The sequence below is a fragment of the Clarias gariepinus genome, chromosome 2 (genome assembly GCF_024256425.1).
Source record: "Clarias gariepinus isolate MV-2021 ecotype Netherlands chromosome 2, CGAR_prim_01v2, whole genome shotgun sequence".
In the NCBI taxonomy this organism is placed as follows: Eukaryota; Metazoa; Chordata; class Actinopteri; order Siluriformes; family Clariidae; genus Clarias; species Clarias gariepinus.
The window spans coordinates 31,765,663-31,771,090 of NC_071101.1; the positions used below are offsets into that span (position 1 = coordinate 31,765,663).

Consider the following 5,428-nt stretch of genomic DNA (forward strand, 5'->3'; position numbering starts at 1 on the left):
ATATTTTGTGAAGCAGAATGCATCTATATTTGTTTAATTTTAAACATTAGACATCTCTCATGTTGTAAAATCTTGGTTAACTTGTAAATTGACTAATTTGGGAGTTATTCAACAGGACAAGAACAAGTTTTTGTTAAGGAAAACAAATATGAGTATAGACAATTCTCTGACCCATGATGTTAATTGATTTATATAGTACTGTGCAAAAGTCTTGAGCCACCACTCATGTCTTTATATTAAATAAAATAAATATAAATTAAAGAAAAGGAAGCAAAATATTAAGAAATGAGGAGAAGCTCAATACTTTTCCACAGTACTATGCAAAGATATTAAAATACTACAAGCTTTACTACACTGAAAACCCTAATAAGTTAATTGGACTAATTTGATTGAGTAAACTCGTTGCCTCAATTTAATTGAGTAATGGAATCTTCCAAAACTTGCATATTTAAGTTTATTTAACTTGGCGGTTTTGTAGACTGTACTTCAATCATTTAGTTCAACAAACTTAGCACTTATTTAATGTACTTAAAAAATTGCGTTCACTTGGTATAAATTTTTTTTAAGTGTACTTATATATTTAAGTTAACTCAACATGAAAATGTAACTTAAACCTGTTAAACAATGTTCTTATATTTGACTGCAAGCTTTGTGCACACCGAACTGAAATAAAACAATGAACAGCATTTTTAAGCTTAGATTTTTTTTATTGACAAAATGCCACAATTTTCCACCGGAAAGAATGTTGGAGAGTACTTTATGAGGCACACAGCATGTACGGCATGAGCAGCACATTCACACAGGATCCACCATCCAATTCAGCCTCAGCATGAACCGGAGCACATTTCACATGTCACCCCTTACACACAGACACAAACAGGGCCGAAGCCACTAACCCAAACACCCTTCCCCAACATGGTGAACACACCGACATCCCCGCAAAGCATGCTGGTCGTCAGCCGCCGCCCCGCCCACGCCACATTCACATTCGTGAAAATTGACCTTTTGAAAATGTTTTTTCCCCCAAAGGATTAATCATGATTTTGAGCTCACAACACTTGAAATCTTAAGTTTATGCATTTTGATGGTAAATAAGTTAAATGAACTTATATTTTTAAGTGATGGGTCCAAAATGCAAAATTTTAAGTATTGTTTAGTCAACATTACTTGATTGTATAAGTAAAGACAACATTAGGGTTTACAGTGTATTGTCAACATTTAATATGCCATTATGGAATGCCAGTTTAGAACAATTTTCTGTGAAGGAGCAGAAAGGAGCTTCTATATTCAATTTAATTCAATTTTATTTATATAGTGCTTTTAACAATAGTCATTGTCTTCACAAAATTAAAAGAAGATTATGGAAGTGTGTAGGAGAAAGTTAAAATGTGTATAGATCATAGTGATCTGATTGTCTCTGATGAGCAAGGCAAGGGCAATGGTGGCAAGGAAAAAACTCCCTGAGATGGCAATAGGAAGAAACCTTGAGAGAAACGAGACCCAACAGGGAACCCATTCTCATTTGGGTCATAACAGATAGCAGGGATTTGATTTGCAGTCATACTGTGTGTTAGACAGCTGGAACTTCAATATAACATAAGATATCTAAGTTACATGGAGGTCTAGTTCAGTTCAGCACCAGCATGGCACTAGGATGAGTCAGGTTCAGACAGGGTTCTGGATTGCTGGGAGCTCAGGAGCAGTGTGTGTAACTCCAAACCATCATGAAGCAGAATCCAGCTGGAGGTGGTCCTTCTCTGGATACCTTATAGGATCCTCGCAGAGTGGGTCATCTTTTCTCCTGGATGTAGGTTTAATAAGGCTTGTACATTCCAGTGGCAATTGGAACATTGCACATGATCATGGAAAAATGGATTTCAGTCAGAAAATATAATGGATTGAACTTGCTTATCCAGCACATTCCATTAGTGCTCAGTTTGGGCTCTTGTCTGCTGGGTACAATGCAAGGTAGGCTGTGCTGCAAAACGGGCTGGCCTTTGGGCCCAGAGTTTAGGTGAGCCTTGGATCCCCATGATCCTCTGACCAAGTTGCATGTAAGAAGTAAATGTTTTGACAATTTAAAATTTTTAATCCAGAATAAAAAAAAAAACTTTATCATTAGAATATGTGAGCTGGCCAGGGTGCCTAAACTTAAACAGAGAGCTCTAATTAATGAAGCATAAGTCAGGTAGTTTTTTTGTTTGCAGGCACGTGCACACATAGAGATCAAAGGGGGCTTAAGCACCTGCCCTTTTTTTCTGGAGAGAAAGTGCCCTTTTTTCTGGGGTGCTTTTTTTTTGAAAAATAATATATATTCCTGTTTGCGCACAGCTTCCCTGTCAAACAAATATATTTGGGATGGTAGGATGATTAGTGTATTTTGTTAATGAACTTGTTTGAGCTCAATTCTCAAATGCTTGGGGTAAAGCTTAATATTTTTAATTTCTTTAGGTAGAAGCTTCAACATAAAACAAGGTAATGTTCAGGATTGACTTTATAAGGAACACTTCTTGTGTGTGTGAATTCTGTCTTGATGGACCTATGTTATTTTATTTCTATTTATTAGTTTGATTTATGTGTATATCTATACAGATGTCTCATTAGAAACTTTTGGGGATTCAACCGACCCACTGTTGCAGATTGTCTTCCTCCAGAAAGCTTCTGGTTACTGGGAAATAGATTCTAGACTTGCAGACGTGTTTAAAAGGACAAAAGAAGAGCTGATTGATAAGATTCCTGAACAGGTTAATACACATTAAATGTCTATGTAACATAATGTGTGACCGAATTATAATATTGGTAAAAATATTAATATATACCAATAATAATAATAATAACAATAGAAATAACAATAATAATAATTATTATTATTGTTGTTGTTGTTGTTGTAAAATTGTTGTAAAAATGCTTGGTAATGTAATGTATATGGATTTACCATGTGCATGAGGTTTATCGATGGGAAAATAAGTCAAAATTGTTAGGGTCATTTCCAAAAACTCAAGTCCAAGAAGATATTCAACATGTAGTAAAAAAAAAAAAAAAACAGCGCAAGGACGAAATACTGGATATTGAACAAAACAACGGCAAAAATAGGACAAGGCAAAACAATGCAAAAAAAGATGCAAATGGTGAAATTGTTTATGACTCCGAACCAAAACAAATGACTGACAAACTGTAAGATTTTTCAACAACTGACAGGTTTCTGCACTTTTTTAAAATTGTCCAAAATTTAAAAAGGCAGCTCCAAATGAGGGAAAGGCTGCAATCTGGTACTCTCGAGGAAAAGTGTGCAGGCTAGATGTTGGGTAAATGTTTTTCATAACCTGACCATCCCTACAAGTCTTACCTTTAGAACTGTTAAGATTATTACTTTTTTTGTAAACACATATTTTAAAGCATATGCAACAATCTATTTAACACTTAAATATAGATATAATAATGTAATCCTCAGACTGCCAGGTAATGATAAACAATACAGAGAAACCTCAACTGTTGCATACTCTTGCATTCTACATCATATGCTTTTAGGTATAAGCATCTAGTAAGTAAATCAATATTTTGTATGAATTTTACAGATGGTTTTATACAGCAAAGGTATGTATGGAAGTTTCCTGTTTGGTTGTGTGCAGGTGAAGCCAGATGTCTGGGCTACACTTTTGGCTCTGATTTGGTTACATGGCTTTAAGATCGATTCTCGGATTGAGTGGCATTATTCGTCCATTAAAGCAGTGGCATGGCTACGCACTCAGAAAGGTAATGTTTAATTTTCATTAATTATTTACTTAATTGTAAAATGAAACATTAACAAAACAAATGATTTTTTACTGCTCTAAATATTCCATATTTATATTATTTCTTATTATTATTTTAAAATAAGGTAAATGTCTAATCAGAACATTAATATGTTTAACATTGACAATTTAACACTGTTTTTGCCTGCCATGATGATGATGATGGTCATGGTGATTGTGTGTGTGTCTTGTGTGTGTGTGTGTCTGTGTTTCAGTGGTTAACCTCTCAGAGTGTGTGCGGGTAGGTAACTTTCTACTCAGCTGTCAGGTTGAAGAAGATGCTATTGGGCTCTAAAACCTTCACCTTCTTACAGCATTCACACAAAAGCCTAGGCTTTATCTAATTACATTACATTACTAATTACATTAATTAGTGTGCTTTTACTAATAAGATTGTTTTGTGGAATTACTACTCTGGCCATAAAACACTGGAAACTTGATAATTGTGTAGAGTCAACAAATACACACAGACATATCTTTGATACCTATTTGTTTATCAATTTGCATAAAAGCACTACTTTGTTAGTTTGTTAAATGTTTTATTTTGGTCTTATGGTAACATTCATTCCATGGTGTGAATTATGTGGTGTTAGCCCAAGAATCCAACCAAGGTCCGTGAATCACAGGTTTAATGCAACTGTTGCTAAGGGTTAATGTCCACATGTACAAAAGTATTTAAAGAGTTTACTAAATAATATTAACAATAATGCAGTAAGGAAGTATGATAGATAGATAGATAGATGGATAGATAGATAGATACTGTAGATAGATAGATAGATAGATACATAGATAGATAGATAGATAGATAACTCATCTGCATTCTTAAATCTCTGGAGCACCAAATGATTTATATTTCTAAAAAAGAGACAAATATTACATTGAAGTTATTTTAAATTGATTGTCTTTTTAAATATTTCCTGTTTTACCTTTACAATTTTTATTTTTTGCTTGTTTTTACTTTATTTAGAAGCACTGCTTGTATCAGGTTTGTCATGGATATGAAAAGGCAAATATATACGAGCAAACTTATAACCTCAGACACATCACTAAACAAAACATAAGAACTAAGGGTATAAAGTCTTTGAATAAGCTAATATGAGACATATTGTAGGAAAAAAGGATTAGCATGCACAATACCAGTCAAAAGTTTGCATACACCTTCTAATTCAATGTTTTTTTTTTCATTCTACAACAGTATATATATAGTTTCAGTAATATAACAGTTAGGTATGGTCACAGTCACATACTGTATAAAGTGAATGTTTATTTAGTGCAAATCTATTCCCAAAAATGCTTGGCTAAATAAATAGATTTTTAGCCTAGACTAAAACACTGAAACTGTGTCCAAGTCCCAAACGTTAATTGGAAGGTTATTCTATAACCTTGTAAGAAAAAGCCCTGCCAACTGCTAAAGTTTTCATAATATGCAGCACTGACAAGCAGCCTGCATCCTTTGATCGAAGTAGGTGTGGTGGATCATAAGACACTAGCAGTTTGTAACGATGCAATACGGAACTATCTCCAATAAATCCTCAGTAAGGACATAAGCCCCGAGATGATATTAGTTTTTGATTCAGTTTCCAAAGCCCCATCTTGTGTAGACGGCGGAGCTCTGTTTATTTCGTGTTTTCTTTTAT

General features: G+C 34.1%; 1 long non-coding RNA gene across 1 annotated transcript; it reads left to right on the top strand.

Moving 5' to 3' along the window:
- The first annotated feature begins 2,663 nt into the window (after positions 1–2,663).
- LOC128508702 (uncharacterized) lies at positions 2,664–4,142 on the top strand. Its single transcript, XR_008355941.1, has 3 exons — positions 2,664–2,744; positions 3,630–3,753; positions 4,007–4,142. It is a non-coding gene; the product is annotated as an uncharacterized LOC128508702 (long non-coding RNA).
- The last annotated feature ends 1,286 nt before the right edge of the window (positions 4,143–5,428 follow it).